The sequence below is a fragment of the Narcine bancroftii genome, unplaced genomic scaffold, assembly GCF_036971445.1.
Source record: "Narcine bancroftii isolate sNarBan1 unplaced genomic scaffold, sNarBan1.hap1 Scaffold_264, whole genome shotgun sequence".
NCBI classification, from domain to species: Eukaryota; Metazoa; Chordata; class Chondrichthyes; order Torpediniformes; family Narcinidae; genus Narcine; species Narcine bancroftii.
The window spans coordinates 327867-346519 of NW_027211999.1; positions in this window are offsets into that span (position 1 = coordinate 327867).

Here is an 18653-nt window from a genome sequence, read left to right on the forward strand (position 1 = left end):
AATCACAGAGCACTTCTGGTGTAGGGATTGCTTCAAGTGGAATTTGAGTTTGAGAGCATTTTGAAAACCACAGGTCTAAGTTATAGGGAAAGGTTAAGCAAAATTTTTATTCTGCGGAGCATAAAAGGTTGAGGTTGGATTGGGTTGAGGTATTTAAAATTATTGGGGTATAGATTTGACGTGGGTTGAGAGAAAGGGGCAGAAGTTTCGAGGAAATGTGAGGGGGGGACTTTCACTCAGAGTGGTGGGTGTGTGGAATGGACTTGCAGATGAAGTGGAGGAGGCAGGCTCAATATTAGCTCTTAAGGAGAAGTTGGATATGTATTTGGACAGGAAAGGAATGGAGGGTCAAGGGGCGAGTGTAGGTCAATGGGATTAGGTAGGACAAAGTGTTCGGCGTGGACTCGAAGGGCAAAGTTGGCCTATTTCGATGCTGTAATAGTTAGAGAGGTAAAACGTGTATGTGAACATTTTGGGTCCAGTGACCATAGATTAGTTTCCAATCAATTATGGATAAGAGTGGGGTCTGCTGCAACAGCACCACTCAATCAATGCACCGGACACAGTTAATCAGGAAAGATGTTTATTCAGACTTGTTCCTCTCTTAGGTCTCTTGCCCACGACCTTACCAGAGAGAGGGGGATCTTTTTCTCTTCTATCCATCAGTGACTGGTGTCATCCTCTGTTCTGCTAATATTTCAAAACAGCACTGAGCCCACGTTAAATGTTCCACTTGAAACTCAAACATGTTACAGACTAAACCAAGCCAGTCATCTTTGCTAAAATTAATGATGAGGGAGAAAATGAAGGGAATAGAAAGCAAGGGAGTAACAGGGAGAGGATGCAGAAAATAATGCAGGCTGAATGAGAGGGGAAAGAAATCAGGCTTCAGATGATTAAGGAAGACGAGGCGAAAGAAGGAGACCCTAGGACCCTGCCACCCTATGTTGAGAATGAGGACTCAAAAGATTCCTTGTGGGCAAGGCTATCTGCATGTGCTTCCCAGCAGCCACCGTGACCAGTCCTGCATCTCACTTGATTCAATAAAAGGTGGTTTCAGATTGGCTCTGACGTAAACAATTTGCTCATTTTCAAACCAACTTTCCTCCCTCCGTCATTGACGGCCGTGACACTGTGCACGAGTGAGGAAGATGGGGTGAAAGATCTTGAACTGAAAGTTACCTGCAGTAATTGGAAACCTGCCTTCCAGAGAGCTTCAATCATGTCAATGTTTCACCAGTTGTTGGACTTTACCAGCGATGAAACAGCGTCCCACTCCCACAGTGTTTCCTGTTACTAACTTGGACAGGAGTAAAAAAATGATTCACACAAAGAATTATAAACCAGGGGAAAGATATACTCTGAAAACAACAAGAAATGTTGTTCATATCCCACTGTGCTCCCGATAGAAGTCAAAATCCAATGGGCTTTATGAACTAAAACACAAATGGAACTTAACCCAAGATTATTCCCCCACCCCCCGTCATATTAAATGTTGGATCCTGTTGTGTGAAGAAGGAGTTGCCTGGAACGTTAGCCCATCCCAGAAAGCTCACCAGACTTGGACTGCAGATCAACACTTAAGGATGACCAGCCGCAGCTTAATTTAATGCAATGCTTATTCCCCCCCCCCAGCAAAAATCTTCAGCATTGCTTCATTGAAACTGGTCTAATTCCAAATAAGATCAGCAATGTCTTTTGGACCGAGTACAAAAGAGAGAGAGCTGAGGTACCTTCGAAACCCAGAACCAAATACATGCAACATTCAGTGGCAGCTCTCCTTGCATCTAATCAAGCACTTTTGAGCCACTATGAACTGTTCCCCAAGAGAATTCATCCAACCATCCATGAGTGCATTCCTGTCAACTCGAAAGCCGAGAGGGGATTTGGTAGAGTATTTAAAATTACAAGAAGGATGGATAGAGTTGATGTGGATAGGCAATTCCATTGCAAGTGGGAGAGATTGAAACAAGAGGTCTTGAGTTAAGAGGCAAAAGTTTTGAAGTAACGTGAGGGGGAACTTCTTGACTCAATGGTGGCTGAGTGGAGTGAGCTTCCGGGAGAAATAGTGAAAGCAGGGTCCATTTTGTCATTTAAGAGAAAATTGGAGGGGTGGGGAATGCAGAGAGGTGGTACTGGAGGAGAGTATTTAGTTCAGAGCAGACGAGAAGGGCCAAATGACCTGTTTCTGTGCTGTAATTGTTCTAGGGGTAAAATGTGTGGCAGTAACTTGGAAGCTCAACATGAACCTTCCGACTCCTAAAATCAAGAAATTTAAGATGTTAGATTTTATTTGAAAGGTTTGGTAAATTTTTAAAAATACTATCCAGATGTTTTTTTCTTTTTTTCTTTACATCAGGAAAAATTAAATGAAATGGTTCTTGCAGTCAAGAGCAAGAGAATACCTCCAATCCAGCCCTTGCCCACAAACACCCCCCACCCCCCCATTCTGGGATCAACCCATCAGCAGCGTCCACTTCAGAGACAAACCTCAGGCACAAACATCCCAAAACCATCATCCCAAGACAAGGGGTTAATTTTTTTTAATCACTATGCATTCATTTGATGTTATTTCAAATAAAAAATTAGTTTTTAATGCATATGTGAAATTAAATAATTTAAAAAAAATAAGATGAATGAAGAATTATTTCAGGAATTATCAATCATCCACTACTCCCATTAACCCCAGACACCAGTACTGAATGAAAAACTAAACTGGCCAGATTGACTGAGTAAACACAGCTAAAATTGGCCAAAAGGTGCTGATGCCATCATTGATTTAAATGCAAGAGACACTGAGGACTGCATTGGGACAGAGATGGTCCATGGACAGCCAATACGGATGCCTTGGGGAACAAAGCCCGCACTGCCAGTTGGGATGAATTAGATTATGACATAAGCAAATATTAGATACCCCCCCCCCCACAGAGAGACCCAGCCTTGATTTTCATTTTTTATATTGATAGAGAGATCCCAGACATCACCAAATGTACCGAGACCCCACCGCATGTTATCAGTTAAAGGCAACGTATTCCTCTCTAATGGAACTTTTACTACCTCTATTACAGGAAACATCCTCCCTGCCTCATTTGCCATTGGAACGTTAGGCCCGCTTGTCGTCACAAGGCCAGAAAACGCTTGAGTCAGAATACTGATCATCGTTTGAGGAGTGACGAAGGAATTTGTGAGCACGATAAGAATCCTGTTTCACTCTGGTCTGAGATTGGATGGTGAGTCCTCAGCTACACATCCCTGCAACACACTCTCCTTCGCCAACAACTGCCTCACACTCCTATTCACCCCACCAGCTCTGTGCATTCCCCCTCATTCACCTGCGATTTTCCCCCCCACAAACCCCTGTTAACCTGCCACCTCCACTGAAGAGTGGGTGAACACACAAACCCCTTACAGACGGGGCCAGATTTGATCCAGAGTCATTGACTTAACAGGACCATAACACCACCTGTGGCATAAATATTCCCAAACCAATGCTCTAGGGCACTGGGAGAGCAAACAGCTCAAATTCTGCATTTGAGAAGTTTGAACTGCTGCACAACCATCAGGATCAAAGAAAACCCTAGTTTGCTTAGTTTTCAGCTGTCATAGACCACAAAAGGCTTCCAAACCAAAATTCAAAAGACAAGCCCCACAAACAAACAAATCTCTCATAAAGCTCTAACACTCCCCTATCTAGAGGTATCATCTCCTCAAACATCTCAATGCCACAGGTGAGAAAACTGTTTTAACTCCCACTCCAAATTAAAAAGGTGCTATTCCCTTAATTGCAGCTCTCTTGAAGGGCGGAGATGGGCCTTGTTTAAAGGGCCAGCCACAATTTACTGAGATATTTCACACCTGAATTAATTGTCCTCCTGATTCCAGCTCAGGGTTTAAAACAGGAGAGTTTCCCCACTCTAGTCACTTGCAGGTTTCAGGCAGAGATGAGGTGATGCTGCCATCAGTGGAAGGTAGGAAGCCTGGTTTTACTGTGGCTGCTTTTTCTGGGGTGGTTCTTTGAGTTGTTGGGGTGAAAGGAATCCGGTGTTTGTGGGTAGTTTGCAAACTGGTGTTCCATGTGGTTCGTGGGTATTGAGCCAGAGAAATGTGTTGCTTTAATGTGTGTGGTTTACGGTGCCTGCAACTTTAGCTCTTGTCTTGGGATGATGGTTTTGGGATGTTTGTGCCTGAGGTTTGGCTCTGAAGTTGTCGGACTCTGGCTTTCCCTTACTCTTAATTTAGTCTGTATGTGGTCTGAGTCCAGCGTGTTCTTTGAATGAAGTGATAGGAGAAGGTATTCGGTTCAACAGTCAATTTATTACCCAGCACAAGAATAAAACTTAACAGAGCTCTGGGTCAGTCGTTAGTTCATAGGTCACCTGCACAGTGAGCTATTCCCCAAGACTGACCCCTATTGTCCAGTTGGCTCAGTTTATATAGATCAACCTTATCATACAGAACAAAAGTTGGCTTCCTTTGCTAGATCTTTTTGCATAAGGGTTATCACAAGTCATCTCCTGTTTTGCAGATATCTGGGGTGTAGCGCTCCCATCTTAATCCTCCAGGCCAGACTATCCTGTTGTTTTGATCAGAAATTAATTCATCACCAGATATTTCTAATCACCTTTCTGTTCCTGTCTGGCCAATTTCTGCTGTTCTCTTTAACACCTCCTCATGCCTTAATCTTCCTCCTAGACTGGTTTTCCATTCCCTTGGTTTTTTGCAGGCCATTCTTTGTTCTGGTCTGGCCTGTGTCTCCTGTGCTACTCACCACCTCCTTCAGTTGGAGCTTTCCTCCTAAATCGTTTTATGAATTTCCTCTCCCTGTATTTGGGAGCAGACAATTTTGCTCAGCCAACTTCGCTCCATGCTGTGATTGCCACTTAATCACATTCCTCTTTTTCCCTGAACCATGCAGTACATATCAACTTATTAATTAATCATTTCTTTAATAATGTTTTAACCCCTAGATTCCAACAAAGTGTAGGCTGCTGATGGTTTGATCCCAGTATTGGGGTGGGGAGGGGGGCGGGGGGTGTTATTTGTGGGCAAGGGCTGTGTTGGAGGCTGCAGGGAATTCTTTTGCTCTTGACTGTAAGAAGCATTTCATTTAATTTTTGCTGATGTAACCATCTTACCTTACGTGTGTGTAATATTGCAGGACAGTCAGTCGAATTTTGACCTTGGCATGTTTAACAGAAAATGACAGTGACCCAGGTTCAAATCTGTCCCTTGTGTCAGGATTTTCCCCCCATCACCTTTTACAAAATGGCAAGGTGAACAGGGGCATTTGTGTGGGTCAGGGTTTTTTTTTAAATTAATTTTTAAGAGTTAGTTATATTCTTGTTAATTTTACAAGAATATAATTCAAATCCCGATACATGTGGTTGATTAATACAAATTGAGATCTACCCAGACCCACCCTCTCCACATCCCATATGAGGGACCAGAGATCTTCAACAGATGTTTTATTTAACCATAATATTGTGAATATTTCAAAACTTCACTTCAACCCACCTTTAGGAAATGTGGGCTCCAAAGATAGAATGTTCATCTCGTGAACGATACATTATTTTCCTGTGGTGAACAGTTCCGAACCTCAGCCAGTTTGCAAGATATGGCCACGCACTTTCTAGCTGTACAATTTGCAGCAATTTAAACCTGGTAAATATTCAGTTTTAATTTAAATTTAATTCCTTAACATCTCTTTCTCATGGATCCTGTGGGAATTTTTAAAAAAATACTTATTTCAACCAAGCTGCCCAACTTTAGGACATTGCCAAGTCAAATGCAGAAAAGTACAAATGACTTGTTAACATTTGAAACAAATCCGATTCCATGTATTTTCTTTTGAGGTGTCTGGTGAATAAAATTGTATTGAACCAGTCTATCTCATTTATAACGATCAGTCCATTTTCTATGTTCAAATCTCCATCCCATCTTTGCCTCAGTTTATGAATTCCTAATTTCTCAGCTTTTGCAGTCATTTCTACATTACTGAATAAATTTATATTCCCATGACCTGTTTCAGATGGTCAGGGCTTGTTATGACCTGTTACTGTTCTATCTGCCACTGTATTTTACATTTTGCATATCCTCTTCCTAAAGACAAGGAAAGGACTTCTTGTTGGTCATCTAATCTCATGTACCAGTTAGGGTTAGGGAACACAAAAAAATCAACAGGAGTCTGGAAGAGTTGCTCACAGTTCTCGTTAGTAATCATTCTCTGCCTGCCTGATTTCTGGTTTCCAATTTACCCAAATGTCTGAATTTCATAGCAGTCTTAAATTCTTCACTTCAAAGCAGAAACAATGCCATTCAGGGTCTGAGTGGTGCTGGGGGCTTATTGCAGCCTTTGGATCAGGTCTAACAATTTGCACCATTGTTTTGCAGATCAGGCAGGCATTTGGATATGTATGGCTCAGTAGAGGAGGTGAGAATTGATCCCTGTCTGGAATGTGCTTTTTAACTCTCTTTCCCAGCTTTCTGGCAAAGTCTGTGTGATGGTTTCTTCATCATAATTCCCAGAACAAGATATTCTACAGCTAATATTCCACACACTTCACCAAATGGGGGTAGTTGTGTGAAAAAGAAGTTCCTGTCTGTGTGGATGGACAGTTTAAGGGTGAAAAAATGACCTGATGTCCACATATAGTAACTCAACCAAATTCTGTAAGGACTCAAATGCTGGAGAAGCTCATCTGATCAAGCAGTGAACCTTTATAGAGTGCAGATATTCGTAGCCCTGTTAAAAGGCTCAAGCCTGAAACACTGGTTGTGTATCTTTTTTTAAACTTTATTTATGAACATATAAAATACATAGTAAACAAAATAAACCAACCTCCCAAAAAAAACTATATTCCATCCCCCCAACCCATAATTACCCCCCCCCCAAACTCCCTTGACTGAGGGAGAGAAAAATCATATCAATTCGTTGCGGCTGTGAGAGATGGGAAAATTGACCTAAAATTATGAACATGGAAGAAACTAAAGTTCATCAGTAAAATGGCTGAAACCAGTTCAAACAGGATAAGTTTGGGGCTTAGGATGCAGGAAAGCAGAGTCAGCACGATTAACATAAGAATCTTCTATCCTTTGTGACAAGACCATAGGACTAAGATAAGGAATGGTAAGGTACAATAGAATGTAGGAAGTTGAGGTAGTCTGGATCAGATAAGGGTCTCCTAGCCCTGGACAGAAGTACCAAGTCATACATTTCTAATTAGCTAACCATACACAGATTTATACATATGAAATTAGCCAACCCTAGATAGAATGAGTCAACTCTGCATATTAAGAGACTGTAGCCCAGAGAATCAGGAAGGTGTGAATAAGGACAATGACATGAAGGGACACCGACAGGATACCCCCCCTGGTTCTCCAAGTATACTGAAATTGCACGTAGGCAGGCAGGATTGCCTAATGCCAAACCTCTCCAGCAGGAGGCAGAAGAATGTAAGGGGGAGGGCATTCTGATACTGAAATTGACTGTATAAAAGTTGGGTGAGCCCCAGTATGTGTGTGTATTCCCAGGGTAAGGGGAAGCACCCAACTTTGCATTGTTGTAGTAATAAATGTTCTTTGTTCTCAATTTTTGTCTCGAGCAATTTCTTTAAAGGTACTTTAATTCCTAACAAATGGGGGCTCGTCCGGGATCACACTCCCTCCACTGACAGAGTACCCCGACGACGAGAGTAGGTGCACCCCGGCTGATTCAGCTGGACTCACGGGCGACGGGTGGCTGGTCAGTGGAAGAAGCGAGTGATATCCGAGAAGAGGCATTGAGAACAAACGGCGGAAGGACGCGCGCTAGAGCAGTACTGCCAGAACTCGGTAAGAGTATTTTACTTGTTCCTAAGTATGGGAATAGCGGGCAGTAGAGATGAGAGTCCTGACACAGGACGTGACCACCAGATAGCTACGTACAGCCCGCTTGGGATGATGTTATCTGAGTGGGGCACAGGAAAGACCCGCGGTAAAGACAGACTAGCGGGCAGTAGAGATGAGAGTCCTGACACAGGACGTGACCACCAGATAGCTACGTACAGCCCGCTTGGGATGATGTTATCTGAGTGGGGCACAGGAAAGACCCGCGGTAAAGACAAACTGACGACGGTCAGATATTGTTGTAATGAATGGGTGGGATACCCGGTTAAAGGGAGCTCCGTGTACTGGCCAAAATTCGGATCCGAGGATGAATGGATGTGTGAAGCTTTGAACTTATGGCTCTATCAAAACCAGCCAGACAATGTTGAGAGCAGGGAATATGCAGCCTGCTGGCTCAAGGGATCCATTGAACAGCTGGTTTTGAATGAGAAAGAATCCAGGGATAAGAGAGAGGAGGAACCTCTTGTCCCTGAATCACAGGGTTGGGATGTGTTACATTCCCTCCCTCCACCCTATGTTCCTCCTATGCCGGCTCCTATCTTTCCTTCCCCTCCTATGACCTACCCTTCTGCACCTTCCCCACCTCCCCCACCACTAGAGAAGAGAGAAGAGAGCAGGAGTGGTATGATAACTTGCTCACAAAGCACTCGATTACCACCTCTGTTGGCAGGAGAGAGAGGTAACTTTAATTCAGAACAGCGTGAGACTCTTCAGGAAGAAAGGGCAGAACCCTTTGATTCATTTCACAGGGAGCAGGAACCCAGACCTAATAAGCCAGAAACCAATTGGATGAGACCACTGCGGGAAGTTCCCATGAGAGAGGGTCTCGGTTTCGTAAATGTGCCCCTGACCAGTACTGAAGTGTGTAACTTTAAGAAAGAACTGACCTCCCTGATAGAAGATCCCCAGGGATGTGCCGAACAGTTAGACCAATTTTTGGGACCAAATATATATACAATATGGGGGTCTCGACATAGAATCCCCAGCAGGGGAACAATTGGTACTAACAGGTTTTGTTACCAACTCAGCCCCAGACATTAAGAGAAAATTACAAAAGACAGAAAATTGGCATGAGCAGGGAATAACCCAGCTTCTACAGATCACACAAAAAGCATTTGTCCAGACATCTGAGGATAAGCAGAAAGCAAAGGCTAACATTTTGATGCAAGCAGTTAAAGTAATAGTAGATGAGTAACATGGAAAAGGCAGGGACTGTGTGCCAGCTCCTGAATGTTGGGAGAAGTGCAGGGAGTGGGAGAGTAGAGACCAGAGATAATTTCATAAATCACGACTTCCCACTTCAGTCACTGACCAATATTGATTAAAATTCATGCTAAAAATTAAATGTCATAAATGATCGTTTTTCAATACTGTAGAATTAGCGAATTTAACTACCAATTAATTCCAATTTATGAAATAAATTGTATTTAAATGTGATTTTGCACAGGGAGTACCTGAGAGTTGAGTGATGTTATAACATTTGCAGGGAGAAATGTTTGCGCAAATAGGGTGAGTTCTATACATCTTAACTTTAAGTGTATGTGAGATAAAGAAAGGATCTGATGTGTAAAGTGGCTGGATCAGCCAGTTGAAGGGGGAGTGTGCATGTCCCTTTAAGTGCACTGTGGCACTTGAAATTGAGGCTTCAGGCTCTTGTCTTGCAGTTAGAGGTATGGAGCCCTATCAACACATTTAATACATTTCTTCTACACATTCAGCAGTCAAGGTCCGTGAGTTTAAAGATCACCCACCTCTGGAGAATAAAGATACCTCTGGGGATTCCTATGGGGATTCCTATAAGTTTAATCATTCATTTCTCTGGTGCATTTTCCTCTGGAGTGAAATTAATGCCTCAGCACAATTTCTCTGTATTGCCGCTGTTATTTAATTCATGATAACTTTCCCCCATTCATCAGGTTTATATTTAAATCCGGTAGTGCGGAAGTTACATTGTAAATAATCACGGAGGTAAACCCTGCGCAACTGGATTCAGCTTAATGGAGAAATAAACCTGCGAACTGGTCTATGGTGGTGTGTGAGTACTGCAATAGGTGGAATATGATTTAAATTGGTGGCATTGTTCAGAACAATTGGGTGCATAAGAATAATAATATCATTAAGAACTCACAGATCTTGTACCAGATGCTACTCAGTACATCTTGACTTAAGGACTGGAGAAATTGGCATGTTAGAATGAGATTGGCATGGTACCAATATTTCTTGATTCAATAATGACTCCACAAGCTCCAGGATTCATGCAGCAGAACTTTTAAGTGGAATATAATAGAAACTAGCCTGTACTTAAATTATTGTGTGTGCAATCTTCATAAGAACATCTTTAATTTTTTTGGTGCCTGTTTTACAGACTGTTTTAAATAAGGCCAGCTCCTGTGAGCTGTGGCACAAGGCATTTTACTTAAGGCAGAACTAAAGGTTGAATATGTTTCAAGTTCTCTTGCAGGGGCTCTTGTGCTGCAATGTCTGTTATGTACTCACTCTAACAAATTGGAGGGTTGTGCCCCATACAGACAAGCAGCTCCAACTGCATTTTAATAAGGTCTAACATATTCAAAACCCATGCAAATATGGTTTGTGTTTCATTTTACAATTTTTACACTAACACAAAGGAAAGTCAGATTGTTATTCATTTTATTAAAATCTAGTGATTGGTTATATGTAAAAGCATGGCAAGAGGATCAACTAAAACCTGCCTGGGATGGTCCCTTCTGTGTACTTTTAATTACAGACACCGCAGTAAGAACAAGAGAGAAAGGCTGGACCCACATTCAAAGAATTAATGACAAAGTGCCATAATGTTACAATTTTATTCGTTTTTTTAATGGTTTATTCAGTTTTGTGTATTTTATTGCTGTTTTCAATGAGCTTTACATTTATCGTGGTTTATTCAGTTTTGTGTATTTTATTGCTGTTTTCAATGAGCTTTACATTTATCGTGGTTTATTCAGTTTTGTGTATTTTATTGCTGTTTTCAATGAGCTTTACATTTATTGTGGTTTTATTCAGTTCTTCTTGCATTTTATTGCAGTTTTCAATGAGCTTTACATTTATTGTGGTTTTATTCAGTTCTTCTTGCATTTTATTGCAGTTTTCAATGAGCTTTACATTTTTTGTGTTTTATTAAGTTCTTATTGTATTTTAATGAGCTTACTTGTATTCTTCATTGTTGTTTACTAATTTCTTTGGAATATTGTTCGTTAATGTTTTAAGCCCCCCTGGAATAGGGGCAGCAGAGGTTACAATTCAGCTCCTTTAGAATGTAGACAGGGCATAGATTTAATGTATAGTCATAATGGGATATAAGGGATCCCAATACGGACCAGGGGAATTAAACAGCTTTAGTGGAGTACTCTCGATGTTTTAAGTACTTCTGGAGAAGGGGTAGCAGAGGTTACAGATTGTACTGTTTTACAGGCTAGAGAGGGCATAGAGGCAAGGTATTTAGAATACGGATCAGGGAAACACAGTGGGGATAGGCAGTCACACAGTGAGGCACCTGTGTACACAGACTAACCGCAAAACAAACAATGTACATTTCACACAAAGGGGGAAACTAACAAGCTAACCGCAAAACAAACAGACACTTCACACAACCACGAGACACATAATCCCCCACCTGGCTCTCTCTCTCTGATCATCCCTGAAGGGGAACACCTGTTTTCAGGGAGCTGCTGCTCATCTGGTGGTTATATAACGTGGAAAGGAGCGAAGTAGAGTGCAGGGTGTCAAAATCCTCACAAAGGACATGGTGGGACAAAGACAGACAGAATGGTAGTCAGGATTGTACATGTAGCAGAGAGAGAGAGAGTTGACACATATGCTAATGTTAGCAGACAAGCTGCAACACACAGTTAAATCACAAGAAACAATCCCCCCCCAGCTTGGTCTCTTTTCATCACCCCATGAAAGGGAGCACCAGTTTCCAACAACGTGAGCTGCTTGACACTTTAATATCAGGCTCCAAACAGCCTTCGGAGATCGGTGGCCCTAGGGTTCGGGGCTGAAGAGGACATCAGATACTAGCCACAATCAAACGGAACCGCCTGACTACTGCTACTCGTTCGCTGCTGAAGGCAGCGCTTCTCATAGACTGCGACTCGTTCGCTGCTGAAGGCAGCGCTTCTCATAGACTGCTACTCGTTCGCTGCTGAACGCAGCGCTTCTCACAGACTTCGTCGGGACAACACTTACAAAGGTCGTGTGCTTCAAAGACACTGCTTCAATATTTCAACGTATGGGATGGACTAGACTTTTTACTGAGAACTGGAGCCTGATACTCCAAACCCTAATAAGCAGCTGGACTCACTCCCCTGACCTTCATGGTGCTCCCCTACCTAAAGACTTTACACAGACATTACAATTCGGTTATTGACCAGCTGGGTAAAACTACACCTTACACTTGAAAGATCAGTGTTACTGATCTAAAAGAAAAGTGAGGAGGGGGGGGGGGGGATCAGTCACACTGACACTAGTAACCAAAGATCAGTAACACTGATCATGGTGAAAGATCAGTATTACTGATCTAAAAGAAAAGTGAGGATTGTGAGAGATGGGAAAATTGACCTAAAATTATGAACATGGAAGAAACTAAAGTTCATCAGTAAAATGGCTGAAACCAGTTCAAACAGGATAAGTTTGGGGCTTAGGATGCAGGAAAGCAGAGTCAGCACGATTAACATAAGAATCTTCTATCCTTTGTGACAAGACCATAGGACTAAGATAAGGAATGGTAAGGTACAATAGAATGTAGGAAGTTGAGGTAGTCTGGATCAGATAAGGGTCTCCTAGCCCTGGACAGAAGTACCAAGTCATACATTTCTAATTAGCTAACCATACACAGATTTATACATATGAAATTAGCCAACCCTAGATAGAATGAGTCAACTCTGCATATTAAGAGACTGTAGCCCAGAGAATCAGGAAGGTGTGAATAAGGACAATGACATGATGGGGCACCCACAGGATACCCCCTGGTCCTCCAAGTGTACTGAAACTGCACGTAGGCAGGAAGAATTACCTATGCCAAACCCATCCAGGGGGCAGAAGAATGTAAGGGGGAGGGCATTCTGATACTGAAATTGACTGTATAAAAGTTGGGTGAGCCCCAGTATGTGTGTGTATTCCCAGGGTAAGGGGAAGCACCCAACTTTGCATTGTTGTAGTAATAAATGTTCTTTGTTCTCAATTTTTGTCTCGAGCAATTTCTTTAAAGGTACTTTAATTCCTAACAGGCAGAATGAAAACACCAAACCTAATTTTCCACGTCATCACAATGCATTTACTGGCCACTGCTAATACTAACTGAATAAACTCAATTTGAGGTTTATCCATTCTTAATCCCGTTGTTCAAGTTGTAATATACCGCATTAGAAAAAGCAGTGGATCGAACATAAAAAGAGTTTCTTTAAAGTAGTTTCAAATAAATCCTCAAAGGCTTAACTTTATCACACAACCAGACAGACAAAAAAAAGTATTAATTTGAATCCCACAATGAAAACATTAGTCTGAATTACTAAATCCTTATCTTTTTTTTCCTGGAGTTAAATACAACTGATGTAAAAAAAAAAAAAAAAAAATTATAATTCACCCAATTATATCGCACATTCATCAATTTAATCCACCATCTTCACACATAGTAAGTAGTCCGTTCTTCTTGGGTTAATTCTAAAGAAGAATCTCCCATTTAATCTAACGTTGGTTTAGCCATTTTCTGTTGTCACAAACATTTCTGAAATAGATCCCTTTTTTTGCCCCATTTACAATTTTCAATTTTAGTTAACTTGGGTATCTTCAATTCCCGCCCAAATCCACCTGTGACAGCACTTGCATGGAATTTCACCCGTTTACCATGTCCCTCTGTTCAACCTCACTCCTCAGTGCCCGACCGTTCACCGTGTCTATCTTTTCTTGGTTTGCCCTTCAAAATGTGACACCTCACACTTGTCTGCATTAAATTCCATCTGCCCTTTTTCCAGCTGGTCCAGAACCTTCTGCAAGATTTTCTGGCTGTCCACAACTCCTCCGTTCTTGGTGTCACCTGCCAACTTGCTAATCCAATTCACCACATTATTGTTCCAGCACCTATCCCTGAGGCACATCTCTCATCACAGGCCTCCAGTCTGAAGAGCAATTGGTCTCACCAACTCACTGGCTTCTCCTGCACAGCCGTTGTTTCACATCCAAAATACAGAGGACATATGGATGGATGTTAAAATTCTCAAAGGTACATTAGTTAAAATGGTGTCAAATCACAAGGAACAGAAGTTGGCCATTCAGCCCACTGTGTCTGCTATCCCCTGATCTAAACAGTTCTCGCCTCTCATTCCAAGTTATGGCTTTTTCCCCTGATCCCTTGATACCCTGACTCATTAAACATCTATTAATTCCGCCCCCCCCCCCCCCACCACTTAAACTCTCTCAACAATCCAGCAACAAATTCCATGACCTTCTGGTGAAATAAATTTCTCATCTGCTTTAAATAGGTACCTTCCAATTCTAAGACAATGTCTTTTTATCCAAGGGAAACATTATTCACATCTACTGTCCAATCCTTTCAGCATTGGAAAGGTTTCTGAAATCTCCTCTCCTTCTTCTATACTCCAATGAAGAGTGGAGATATATCATCCTGGTAAATCTCTGCTCTCTCTCCAACATCAGCACATCCTTTTTAAGATAAACTTCGCAGTTCTCCAAATGAGGTCTCTCCCATGCCCCATCAACACCTCCCTACCCTAGAAACAAAGGCCAACATAGAATTTGCTTTCTTTTCCTGCCGATCCAACCTGGTGGTTACCCACTCACTATGTTTTCCTGAACGAGAACCCCCCAAGTCCCTTGACACTTGAAATAATTACATGTAATTTCTGTAACAAATTTGAAATTTTTGGAAAGATTTGGGAATCCTATTTATAAACTGTAGGAATTAAGTTGTAATCGCCCAACCTGAACCTTCTGACTCCAAAAATCAAGAAAATTTGTTAGATTTTATTTGATAGTTTTTTAGTAATTTTTTTATAAATACTTTCCAGATGTTATCTATCTTTTCTATTGGGTTGTTGGGCAGGGGGAATTAAAAAAAATACCATGTATTAATTTTTCATTATCTTTGAATGAGAAATTTACGTACGCATTTAATGCATGTGAAATTAAAATTTTCAAAGAGAAGCTTAACATAACGTAATACATTTGGCTTATTTTCAAGAGTTGTGGAGAGTGAGGAGGGTTTTCATGGAGTACAAAAGGATTTGGACTGTTTGGAAAGATGGCAGATGGAGTTTAATGTAGGTAAGTGTGAGGGGCTTTATTTTGGTAAGAATAACCAAGACGTATGCAGTGAAGGGGAGGGCATTGAGGAACAGAGGGATCTTGGAAGAATGGTTCAATAGACAATAGGAGCAGGAGTAGGCCCTTCTGCCTGTCGAGCCTTCAGTGACCGCCATTTCACAGATCATGGCTGATCACTACTATCAGTACCCCTTTCCAGCCTTATCCCCATAACCCTGAACTCCTTTGCCCACAAGAGTCTTATCTAACTCTCTTTTGAACATAATCAGCGAATCTGCCTCTACCACCCTCTGTGGCAGAGCATTCCACAGATTCACACTTCTCTGAGTAAAACAATGTTTTCTCATCTCCGTCCTAAAGGGCCTACCCTGTATTCTTAAACTATGCCCTCTAGTCCTCGTCTCCCCCATCACTGGGAACAAGTAATCCGACTTCACCCTGTCCATCCCCCTGATAATTTTGTATACCTCAATCATGTCCCCCCTCATCCTTCTAAACTCCAGCGGATACAAGTCTAGTTTTTCTAGCCTTTCAGCATATGTCAACCCCGCCATCGCTGGAACTAACCTTGTAAATCTGCGCTGCACATCCTCTATAGCTAGTATGTCCTTCCTCAAAATTGGAGACCTGTACTGGGTGCAATACTCCAGGTGGGGTCTCACCAGGGCCCTGTACAACTGCAGAAGGGCATCTCTGTTCCTATACTCCAATCCCCTCTTTATGAAAGCCAACATGCCATTTGCCCATTTCACAGCTTTCTGAACGTGCATGTTAGCCTTCAGTGACCGGTGAACAAGTACACCCAGATCCATTTGCTCCTCCCCACTCCCTAGCTTGTCTCCATTTAAATAATACTCAGCTTTCCTATTATTGCCCCCGAAATGGATAACCTCACATTTGCTCACATTGAACGTCATCTTCCATTCAGCAGCCCACACCCCCAACCTGTCCAAGTCCCTCTGCATTTTCCTGACATCCTCCTCACACCCCACACCACCACCCCGTTTAGTGTCATCTGCAAATTTGCTCATGTTATTAATAATCCCCTCATCCAAATCATTTACATAAATTACAAACAACTGAGGCCCCAATACCGATTCCTACGGCAATCCACTCGTCACATCCTGCCATCCTGAAAAAGACCCGCTTACTCCAACCCTTTGTTTCCTATTTCTTAACCAATTTCCTATCCATGTCAGCACCTTTACCTCCAATACCATGCTCCCTGATCTTACCCACTAGTCTCCCGTGCTGTACCTTATCAAAGGCCTTCTGGAAGTCCAAATACACCACATCCACTGGCCCTCCCAAGTCCACCCTCTTTGTCCCATCCTCGAAAAATTCCAGAAGGTTAGTCAAGCATGACTTACCCTTAAGGAATCCATGCTGACTAGCCCTTATACTATTATTTCTGCCTAAGTGTTCTGCTATTACTCCTTTTATGATAGATTCCAGTATCTTCCCCACCACTGACATCAGGCTGACCGGTCTATAATTTCCCGTTTTCTCCCTCCCTCCCTTCTTAAAAATCGGCACCACATCAGCCACTCTCCAATCCTCAGGGACCTCCCCCGAATCTATGGAACTTTGGAAAATGTCGACCAGTGCCTCCACAATTTCCATAGCAACTTGTTTAAGCACCCTGGGATGCAGCCCATCAGGCCCTGGGGTTTTATCAGCCCTCAGTCCCAACAATTTTCTCACAACCTCCTGCTTCTAGATCCGGATATCCATTAGATCCCCTACTTCCCCAGGAAAGTTCCCCAAGTCTCTTGATACCGCATGACCACTACCCCCTAACTGACCATAACCTATATCCTCCTTGGTGAAGACCGATGCAAAGTATTTGTTAAATTCCTCAGCCATCTCCTTGTTTCCGGTAATAATTCCATCCTTTTCCATTCTTAATGGACCAATTTTAGACCGAACCAATTTCTTCCTCTTCACATATTTAAAAAAGCTTTTGCTATCCTCCATTATATTATTTGCTAATTTCCTCTCATACTTCATTTTCCCCTCTCTTATGACTTTCTTAGTTACCCTCTGATGCTCTTTGAAGGTTTCCCAATCCTCTAGCTTCCAACTCCACTTCTCTATCTTATACTTACTCCCTTTGGATTTGATATTGCACTTGATTTCATTAGTTAGCCACGACTGCCATTTGCATCTCCTAGAGCCTTTCCTCCACTTTGGAATAAATTTGTCCTGAATCCTGTGGAAAATGTCCAAAAATACCTGCCATTTTCCCCAGTTGTCCTCCCAGCTAGTGTATCTTTCCATTTTATTTTGGCTAGCTCCTCCCTCATAGCTGCATAATCCCCTTTATTTAACTGCAGTACAGATGCTTCCGACTTCCTTTCCTTTTCCCTTTCTAATTGCAGCTCAAAAGTAACCATACCATGGTCACTATTCCCTATGGCACCCCTACATCGAGGTCACTTATTAACTCTGCGTCGCTGCACAGCACCAAGTCCAGAATCGACTTCCCCCTGGTATGTTCCTCCACTAGCTGCTCCAAGAAAGTATCTCGTAGACATTCAATAAACTCACTCTCTTGTGTTCCTGCCCCCGTCTGATTATCCCAGTCCACCTTCATGTTGAAGTCCCCCATAACTACCGTATTGCTACCATTTTGACATGCCACCCTTAATTCCTGATTTATACTGCCACCGATATCTGAGCTACTTTTCGGAGGCCTGTAAATGACCCCCATTATGGTCCTCATGCCTTTACAATTTCTTAATTCTATCCAAACAGACTCTACCCACGTGTTTCAATGTCTTTCCTTTCAAATGCCTGAATTTCATTTCTTACCAACAGAGCTACCCCACCCCCCCTTCCCAACTTTCTGTCTTTTCTATAGGACGTGTACCCGGGAACATTGATTTCCCAATCCATTCGTGGGAATTCGGTCGTGTCCACAGGAAAAAGGGAATCTCAGGGTTGGATGTGATGTCGTGTATGTTCTCTGCCAATCAATGGGAAATCTCCAAATCTTCAATCTTGGTGCAAGAGCCCACGAGGTACAAACCAACCATCTCCTGTCCAAGCTGCAGATTGCAAGGGCTGTAAAGTGCTGCCACCGCCTGTTCACACCGAGTACTGCATGCATGAAGCTAGGGAGAGAGAGAGAGAGAGAGAGAGAGAGGTATAATACCACCACCTGGTGTCCGGACTCGCGAACTACAGGATACATGATTTTTATTTTTCATGGGAGTGTTGGAGAATGAGAGGAGACTTGATTAAGGTTAACAAAATAGAGCAAGATGGATAATATGGAGCTCCAATGAACAGGGAGGTCTCACCTGTGAAGGAGCAAGTGTGAGATCTCCCAGTTCATTCTTGCTCGGGCAGTGGTGGCCAATTCAAGACAGCTCCAATTAGGGGAAGAGAATATGCTGTTTCAGGTCATGGGTTTGAAACGGTTTCCCCAGTTGTGCCATTCAGACTCAAGAGAGCAGATGCTT